The sequence below is a fragment of the Mastomys coucha genome, unplaced genomic scaffold (assembly GCF_008632895.1).
Source record: "Mastomys coucha isolate ucsf_1 unplaced genomic scaffold, UCSF_Mcou_1 pScaffold14, whole genome shotgun sequence".
Taxonomy (NCBI): Eukaryota; Metazoa; Chordata; class Mammalia; order Rodentia; family Muridae; genus Mastomys; species Mastomys coucha.
Window position 1 is genome coordinate 138,007,344 of NW_022196896.1, and position 9,689 is coordinate 138,017,032.

The 9,689-nt window shown below is 39.4% G+C and overlaps 1 protein-coding gene and 1 pseudogene across 3 annotated transcripts in view; one reads left to right on the forward strand and one right to left on the reverse strand.

Annotated features, from left to right (window-relative positions):
* The window catches only part of Clul1 (clusterin like 1), a 41,317-nt gene extending 39,683 nt beyond the window's left edge, over positions 1-1,634 (reverse strand). For 2 of the 3 annotated variants that reach the window (XM_031368958.1, XM_031368954.1), the window contains exon 1: positions 1,561-1,634. The gene's annotated coding sequence lies outside the window, so the exon portion shown is untranslated. The remainder of the gene's footprint in view (positions 1-1,560) is intronic. The other variant, XM_031368955.1, reaches the window with a different exon arrangement.
* An 88-nt stretch (positions 1,635-1,722) lies between these two features.
* LOC116088907 overlaps positions 1,723-9,689 on the forward strand; it is a 24,568-nt pseudogene continuing 16,601 nt past the window's right edge.

Genomic DNA, 9,689 nt, shown 5'->3' on the forward strand with positions numbered 1-9,689 from the left:
GCTCCATTGGTCTTTTCTCTAATTCCTTCACTGGGGACCCTGCACTCAGTTCGTACATTGCAGTCTTACCATCAGCCTACTGATGCATTCAACAAAATAGTTAAATACTCAGATTAACATTAAATTATACAAGTGCATGCATGCATGCCTGCATGCCACATGTGTGTGTAATATGCTAAATAGTACTTTTATGAAGGTAAGGTCAGGCAAAATTAATTTATTGTCATATAAATTTAGTATAGTAATGATTGACTTTGGAACAGAGATTCAGTGAAACATTAAAAAATACCTTTGACTAACAGAAATGCTTCATGTCTTAATTCAATTGGTAAATACTACATTTATTAATATTTCAAAGTTCTATGAACTGTATACCAAAGTTTGTATGTTTAGTTTTATGTAAATTGTGGCTTAAATAAAATGATTAAAAATACTATTTTCTAAACACTGACTAAGAAAAAAAAGAGAGAGAGAGCAGGCTGAGCAAGCCAGAAAAAGCAAGCCAGTAAGAACATCCCTTCATGGCCTCTGCATCATCTCCTGCTTCCTGACCTGCTTGAGTTCCAGTCCTGACTTCCTCTGGTGATCAACAGCCATGTGGAAGTGTAAGCTCAATAAACCCTTTCCTCCCCAACTTGCTTCTTGGTTATGATGTTGTGCAGGAATAGAAACTCTAAGACAATAGTCAAATTGTCTACATCTGGAATTAGCTAAAATCCAAAGAGTTGGGTACTGTGGGCCATTTTTCTTAATTATAGCTTTTGAAATGTGAAAACCTTTCTTTAATCTGGATCTTTTGAGATGTTAAGATCTACCTTTAATCTAGGCCACAACTTCTGGTGACAACCTACACATATAAAGTACATATATGAAAATTGTATCTATTTGTCTGCTTGCCCTACCTCTTCAAAATTCTGGTATATACTGAACAACAGCTGAGATATACAGTAACATGTACTGAACCACAACTGGATTCTTCAACTTTCCATTAGCAGACAGCCATTTACTAGTTGGACCACAGCCTGTGAATCATTCTAATAAATTCACCTTTTACATACATGGATTCATTCTATCAGGTCTGTTCATCTTGAGAAACTTTACTAATACAATTGTGTGGCGTTGTTTTTATCCACCTTCCCACTGAGGAAAATGTATTGGCTAACAGTAGTACTCCCCAGCGTTTGTCATCTGTTTCCTGCTTTACTCCCAGGCTTGTCTCATACCTACCAGGTGAAAAGTTTACCTGAAACCAGCATGAAGCCTCAAAACGAAAATCTTGTTTCCTAAAATCCCTCTTTAATTGTTAATATTCTGGGTACCCTTCCGCTTGTGCGACAGATTAATAACTCTACTGCAAGTTGAGTAAAGGGCTATGGAAGCTATCCAACTTGATTCTAGGAGGAAGAAGGGGAAGTGCTATGAGGAAAGCTTAGACAAGCTTGGTGGATCTGAGGCAACAGAGCAGCAGGAGCTGGAGTGGTGGGTTTTCCCTGGGACCGTGTGGGAAGACAGACTGGTAGGCTATTGGAGGGTGGGCACAAGAGCAACTGAAATGCATACCTCGGCCGATCGGGAAAAGGTTTGGCTCTGGACTGGGAGCCAAGACGTAAACCACTATGCTGTGGCCCTTCGGCACACCGTACCCCGAAGGGAGGTGCTTATGTCACTCAAGACTCACAGGCCAATCAGGGACTCCAGGCCGACCTGCCAGTCAGATGACAAGGAGGGTTCTTCCGGATGCCGTGCTGCAGGTTCCCTGTAGCTGAGCGGGCACGAGTAGTTCTTGTGTTGTTCTTTAAGTGCTGCTGCTGAGTGCTGTGAGGAGAGTTCAGAGGAACACTGAAGTCGTGACATGGTGAGCGCAGAGCCACTGCCCACATCGGGGAGGAGCATGCTGCTCAGCAGTGGGGGGTGGTATGGTGGGTCCTTCCTGGGGCTTGATGCAGCCACCAGTACCTCCTGGACCAGGCAGTGGCCTCTGAAGAACTTCGCTATGGGGTGGGGTGGGGGGTGGGAGGGTGCATCTGCGCAAAGCATTTGGAGCAGGGGCTCGTGTGTAGAAATGTCACTGGCAGGATGCCAAACTTAGGAAAGCCCTAGTTTCTTTAATGCCTTCTATAAGTTCTGCCCTTAGCATTTAACATTTAGGTGTAAGATCCATTTGGAGTTATTTTTGTAGAGGTTGTAAAAGGCATCTTATATCTTGGATAACACTCCAATATTGACCTGAGAATAGAAGAGTAGAAGAGTAGAATTGATGATGTAAAGGATTTACCAATACTTAGGAAATAGTGACACCAAGTAGAATTTAACAGAGGGAGGACTGCCTCCAAAACACCCCTCAGATAAATAGTATGCCAACTAGCCAGTTATAGACTAGGATGTTATGATACACGTTTGTTCACCAGAATTGCCCAGAAACTATGACAAAGGAGACACCCCTTAATTACAACCAGCCACTAGGCAAATCCTCATATCAAAGAATAGGCTTCTAACAAGCTGCTCAAGGGGGCATTACAGGGTACCAACCATCATTAAGGCCTGGTATGCCTAAAGGCCCAGTTTTCTTCTTGAGAAAAGCATAGTTCTACACATGGGAAAGACTACCATTTGAGAAGGAAAAACACTGTTGTGTTGAGGGCTGGCCTGATCAGGCAAGCCTTTCCATGAGACCCTCTGTATGGAGCATAACAGTTCCATCTCAAACCCAGGAACATGCTTGGCAGAGCTAATAACAGCCTGGAGCCTAGGTTTTGGGAGCTTTCCCTAAGACCTCAATGTATTGAGAATAAAATAGAGTTCCTTTCTAAAGCCAGGAATATGCATGGGAGAGCTGGTAATGGTCTGGGGTCAGGGCCTTTGAGGAAACATTGCTCCAGATCCTCAGAACCCAACTCTTTCTACCACATGGGGCTGTGGATATCAGTCCCATGGCTACTGTAGGCTTGGTCAGTAATGTTCTTGAGATACTGTGAATTCTCCTTGTACAGCACTGATTTATTAGACTCCTCCAGAGTTTGTCCCATTGTGTGATAGTTTCTGATGACTTCATAAAAGTCTCTCATTTCTTTCCATTTTCTCCCTGTAACTAATATTCTTAAAAGGCTTACTTAATATAAGACATAGCTTATATTGCTATAAAGGCCTCCCCACCCCAGCTTTTATACTTTCTACCTTCTACTTTTCCTCTCTTTTTCATCCTTTGGGACCTTCTACTTAGGAACCTGTCACTGATGTTATGTCAAGGCACTGGTGTACTTCAGAAATAATTCTGGGAATATCTTTGCTGTGTAAATGTCTGTCTTAAGTTGCTAGACTTGCAGTCTCCAGTCCATATGGGTGACAGCATTGGTGGAAAATAAAATCTATTCTCAGCTGGCTCCTCTTTAAGCATTAGCCAGAGTTGAATGCATCCTGTCATTAAAGAGATTTCTTTTCTTTTTTTAAGATTTATTTATTTATTTTGTTTGATTGCTCTATCTGCATGCCAGAAGAGGGCATCAGATTCCATTGGAGATGGTTGTGAGCCACCATGTAGTTGCTGGAAATTGAACTCAGGACCTCTGGAAGAGCAGACAGTGCTCTTTAACTGCTGAGCCATCTCTCCAGCCCCCTAAAGAGATTTTCTTAAGTAATCTTTTAATTGTGTGTGCAGTGATTTCTCCCTGGGAAGGCATATTAGTTCTAGGAGAGCTGCATCTTCAGCCTTTTAGAAAAATGTTTCTGGTTAAAGCTCTGTTTACTTGGGTCACCTTGATCCCAGTCTGTTGCTCCCCAGGGCAATGACCTTGCTTTCCTCCTGATTAAGCTTCCTAAATTTTTTAGTTAAAGGGCTGTACCACAACAGAGTTTTAAAATTACTCATTTGAGTGTGAACCGCCCCTTGCAGTAACAGGAAAAGGATTTTCATGTGGAGCCTGGCTTCTGTCCTCAGACCAGAACAGGAAGAACAGTGTACACTGCACAGTGAAACAATAACTAGATCACAGACCAAATTTAAGGGAGTCAGCTGCAGGGGCCACCTCTATGAAGAAAGATTCAAGCAGCGTGAGTAATTTTGTAATTTCCCAGCATGTGTTAATTCATATAATGTGAAGGAAAACAGACCAGATTTGGAGGGTGTATAATTTGGGTAGGTTAGCTTGAGCCAGTGAATATCAAATTACCAAGGAAGCTATATGCAATCTTTGTTGGTATAGATAAGTCAGATCAGAAATTTGAGATACAAACCATTAGCTATATAGCTGTGTTTGTCAGGTTACAGATCTTAGAAGCTAACATTGCACATAGGAACAAGGTCAAACACTATCTTATTAATGCCATTCCCTCTACCAGGAAATGGTGTACTCTTTTCCAAAGTCAGTATACCTATGTGTGGAGTTATCACAGAGAAGGGAGCTTCAGTTGGGGAAGTGCCTCCATGAGATCCAGCTGTGGGGCATTTTCTCAATTAGTGATCAAGGGCGTAGGGTCCCTTGTGGGTGGTGCCATCCTTGGGCTGGAAGTCTTGGGTTCTAAAAAGAGAGCAGGCTGAGCAAGCCAGGAGAAGTAAGCCAGTAAGAAACATCTTACTGCATCAGCTCCTGCTTTCTGATCTGCTTGAGTTCCAGTCCTGACTTCCTTTGGTGATGAACAGCAATGTGGAAGTAAGCTAAATAAACCCTTTCCTCTCCAGCTTGCTTCTTGATCATGATGTTTGTGCAGGAATAGAAACCCTGACTAAGACAAATTGATACCAGCATAGTGGGGGTATTCCTGTGACAACCTGACCATGTTTTGGGGAGGACTGTGGAAGGACTTTGGAACTTTGAGCTAAGAACTCTGTAGAATGTTCTGTAGGAGCTTGGAAGATCATGTTGAGAACAGTGCAGAAAATGGGGGCTTGGCTTGTGAAATTTCAGAGGGAAGATTAAAGACTCTTATCAGGGCCATGTTGTTTTGATTGTGAAGATTCTGTGGTTTTGGTTAGCTGGGGCTGAAGTATCAGCTGTGACTTACAAGATACCAGAACTACTAAAGTGAAAATTTTACATTACTGGGACTATTGATGCTGGTTAGCTGGAGCTAAGAAACTAGCGGTGACTAAGAAGAGACCAGCATCACTTAGGTGGCATCTTCTGGGAAGTTTTTTCTCACAACCATCTGTAATGGGATCGGTGTCCTCTTCTGGTGTGTCTGAAGAGAGGACAGTGTATTCACATACATAAAATAAATAAATCTTTTAAAAAAATAATAATTTTATTCCTTTTGCTCAAGTGCTTCCATATTTGTTTCTGATTAGAGCAACATCTCCTGTAGCTCAGCCTTTCCCTATGCTGTGTAGTTAAGGTTTGCTTTGAACACCTAATCCTGCCTTTGCTGCTCTGTGCCTGGAAGAAAATCCTGCAACTCTTTTCAGGCTGGGCCCTGGCTGGTCAGTACAAAGGAAAAGACATTAGTGAATGAGTGTCCTCTAACCTCCATGGCTTTTTGCAGGAATTACAAAGACGGACCTGTGTAAGAATTGAGTTCATTAACCAACTTTGAAGCTGGTCTAGTCACAGCACAGAAAGGGACAGGGAGAAAGGAAGGTGATAGCCTTCCTGCTTTTACAGTAGTTGGCATTAGCAAATAGTAATCAGGTAATCAATTAGTGTGGATTCCTTGGGAGTATGTTGGGGTGGGGGAAAGGAGGAGCCTATTTAGCCCTGGCAGTGGAAAGCAGTGGTGCTTATAAGTCACTATCCAGTGTACACATACAGGCATTGGTTTTGGTGTACAGTAGGAAGACAGATTGGAAAACTAAGGGTCTGGTTTCTAGAAATTCTGAACCTTTCATTCCACATTCAGTTGTTTGTTTGCGCGCGCGTGTGTGTGTGTGTGTGTGTGTGTGTGTGTGTGTGTGTGTGTGTGTGTGTGACAAATTTTATAAATAGTTTTGGAAGTGGAAGAAAGGAGGTGATGGGGATCATCTTTCAGCAAAACTTGATTAGATTCTTTTTACCTTTCCACTACCACCATCCACTCTGGCATGATTCAGGGAAATTCAGTTTCAGGGTACAAAAGGAGTTTCTGAGATGTAGAGTTTTCCTAGGTATGGATAGGGCAGCTTCCCCATCTTGTGCCATAACCCATGTGGCTGGAAGCAGACATTAAATTACTCTTCAACATTGTTTTGTATATATGCTTCAGTAGGGATAGGTTTGCCTGAAACCACAAAGGGGGCATTAGGAGCTGCAGAGCTATAGTCCATCTTTCTGATCACCTCCATACAGGAGAGCTCTAGAGCATGGGGTCTCTCTGTTTGGAAGAGAGATCAGTAGTAGTTGGGGGGTCAGATATATAACTGTTTCGAGGTTCACTTTGAGTTGTTTTTGTAGGCACTGTGAAGTCTGTGTTTATTTAATTTGTATACTTTACAAAGGAAACATTGGTCAAGTTACCATTTTTCCTGATGGAGTTTCCTTAGGTCTTTCAATGAAAACTTGACTATTTTTATGCTTATGTTTTAGGCTTGTTCTCTCCATTCCCTCATTCTTTCATAAACATTGAACACATTCTTGATTGGTGAGCTTTGTGGTTAGAAATCACATTGTGTCACTAATCTTATTGAGAAGTCTGAATTTTTCACATGGCATATAGCTTTGGAATAAGCTTTCCCGTTATAAATTGTTAGGAATTTCTTTGGATTGTATTGAATTTATGCTGCAAATTGGACATAGACAACATTTTGTTGTTGTTTTGTTTTGTTTAGTACATCACTTTAGTGGTGTTGTTTACTGTAGCATAAAAGATTAAAAGATATTATTCTACATTATCATTTATTTAGCAAACTATAGTAAGTGTGTGAAACAAACAAATGTGAAATAATGAACAAAGCCATAGGAACAGGACTTTAGTATAGAGTTTAGTGACACAGAATACAGTGTTATGGTGACATAAAAACAATCCCACCAAGTATGATTTAATTGAGAAAACAAAAAGTGAAAATAAAACATGGTCCGGAATTCAACAATTAATCTGAATTGTGACACAAGATTATGTATTAGCATGTAAAACAAACTCTGATAGCTGTAGATTGGATTCTTCACAGATATCAACTAAAATTAGTTAAAACCATGTTGCCTTATAATAGTTGATATAGAATTGCTCATATTCAGTGTCTGTATTTGAATGCATTTGGACACAGTACCTACACCCACACAATCCCATTACCACAAACAACAAAGTAAACTGTGTTCTCCACACATTCTCATTCTATCCAAGTTTATGTGAACCTACATTATACAGAGTTCTCATAAAATAACAGAATTATTATGCATCCCAGCAATCTTCTCAGTATAATTTTCCATGCATTTGAAATTAGTTTTAAGAATTATCAAAATTCTCATGTTTTTTGCACTATATTCATGTTGGCCTAAATTATAAAATAACCTAAATGGTCATGTGTTGAAGACAAGCTGGGTGCCTCAGGAGGACACTCTGGTAAATGAATGAAGACAATAGCAATAGTTAAAGGGTTATACACTTAATAAAGAACTGTCACAGTGGTGTGTGTGTGTGTGTATGTATGTATGTTTTCCTTCTTTTGGTTTTGCTGATAAAGTGGTATTATTTATTTCTTCTGTTTGTTTGTTTGTTTGTTTTTGAACAGAGTCTAATCATTATTTCTAGGAGAAAGAAAAAGAGGAACCATGTTCTAATGTCATTGAGAAAACCTTGACTATTGTTGTTCTTAGTTACACTTTTTAAGGATACTTAATCACATGGTATTCCAAGTATCTTTCTTCAAAAGTCCACAAGTTCAAACATAAATTCAAATCATTAATTAAATAAGGAGTTACAACAGAGATATTTACATGTATTTCCATTAAAACTAGTTATTTAATTAAATATTCATTATTTGCCACTAGCTCCACAGGTCATTAAAAGCTTAAAACAATAATTCTTATGTCTTAAGTTTGGTTTTTTCAAAAGGCAAATCATCTGCTTAGTGTCTCATTACTTTTGAAGTTTTGTATGAATAAACCAGGCAATATTTTCCTCTGTTTTTTGTAAACACCTTGGTTTGGATTTTTCCTTCTAGCACCTTGTGTAGGGCTATATTTGTAGCTAGATGCTGTTTAAATTTGACTTTATCATAGAGTATATTATCCATTTATGATGATTAAAATTTTTCTGGGTATATGTGATGGTTTGTATATGCTTGGCCCAGGGAGTGGCACTGTTAGGAGGTGTAGCCTTGTTGGAGTAGGTGTGTCATTGTGGGCGTGGCCTTTAAGATCCTCGTCCTCGCTGCCTGGAAGTCAGTCTTCTCCTAGTCGCTTTCAGATGAGTATATAGAACTCTCAACTTCTGCACTATGCCTGTCTGAAGGCTGCCATGCTCCCACCTTGATAATAATGGACTGAACCTTTGAACCTGTAAGTCAGCCTCAATTAAATGTTGTCCTTGTAAGAGTTGTCTTGGTCATGGTGTCTATTCACAGCAGTAAAACACTAAGACAGAAGTTGGTACTAGGGACTGGGGTATTGCTGTGGTAGGCCTGACTATGTTTATGTTTGGAAGAATGTAGATTTGGAAAGCAGTGGAATGCTTTAAGTGGGGCTTAATGGGCCATCCTAGTTGGAATATAGAAACCTTTGTTGCTGAGAGTGATTTGAACTGTGGAAGCCTATTTCAAGAGGTTTCAGTGGAGAATTTCAGTATATAGCCCAGAGACTGTTTGTGATATTTTGGCAAAGAATATGACTGCTTTTGCTCTTGTCTGAAGAGTCCATCTGAGGCTAAGGTAAAGAGATTTATACTATTTACATTGACAAAGGAAGTCGCAAAAAAGTCCAATAGAGACTTTGTTCTCTGGTTTAGTCTTTTTTTTTTTTTTAACTTTTATTGCATTCTGATGAAAAAAGTTACATGATTTCAATTTATCTGAATTTATTAACATTTAAAAACATATTTTAAGTAAATAGAATTAAATCACATTATTGTTTCCCTTTTTACTCCAACTCCTCTCAGAGACCCCCCTTCAATACTTACAATATCTTTTTTGTCATATTCCTTAAAATTTATAAAATATTATAACAATAAAAATGAGTATTATAAAAGTTGTTTGATATAAAACAACAATCAATTTAACAGACTTATGTAGATGCTTGTCTACATCAATACTGAAAATACATACATTTTTCTCAATATAAATTTTAAATAACTCCAAACATATTAACTGTATATTTCAAAATAATATATCACTACTAATATTTTCTTAAATGAACATAAATATATAAAGTCTTTTTGTTTGTTTGTTTGTTTTGTATTTAGTAGAGTTTAAATTCTTGGCTCTTACTATAGTACAAGCCCAAAATAAGAGCAGTTTTTAGACATTGGATTTCATTGTAATAAGGCTGTACTTCAATGACCCTCACATCACCAAAGAATTTTACCTCCATCATAGCTAAGCTGAGAGCTGACAGTTCTGCTGCTCCAAGGAATGAATTGTAGGCACAATTTTTGGATACAGACTTCCTGCTATGGTCAAAGCTATTTGATTTGAGTGAGTGAATTTATTCTCAGCCCACAGAGAACAGGTTGCATTCATTTAAGAAACGGTGTGTGGGCCGGGCAGTGGTGGCGCACGCCTTGAATCCCAGCACTTGGGAGGCAGAGGCAGGTGGATCTCTGAGTTTGAGGCCAGCCTGGTCTACAGAGTG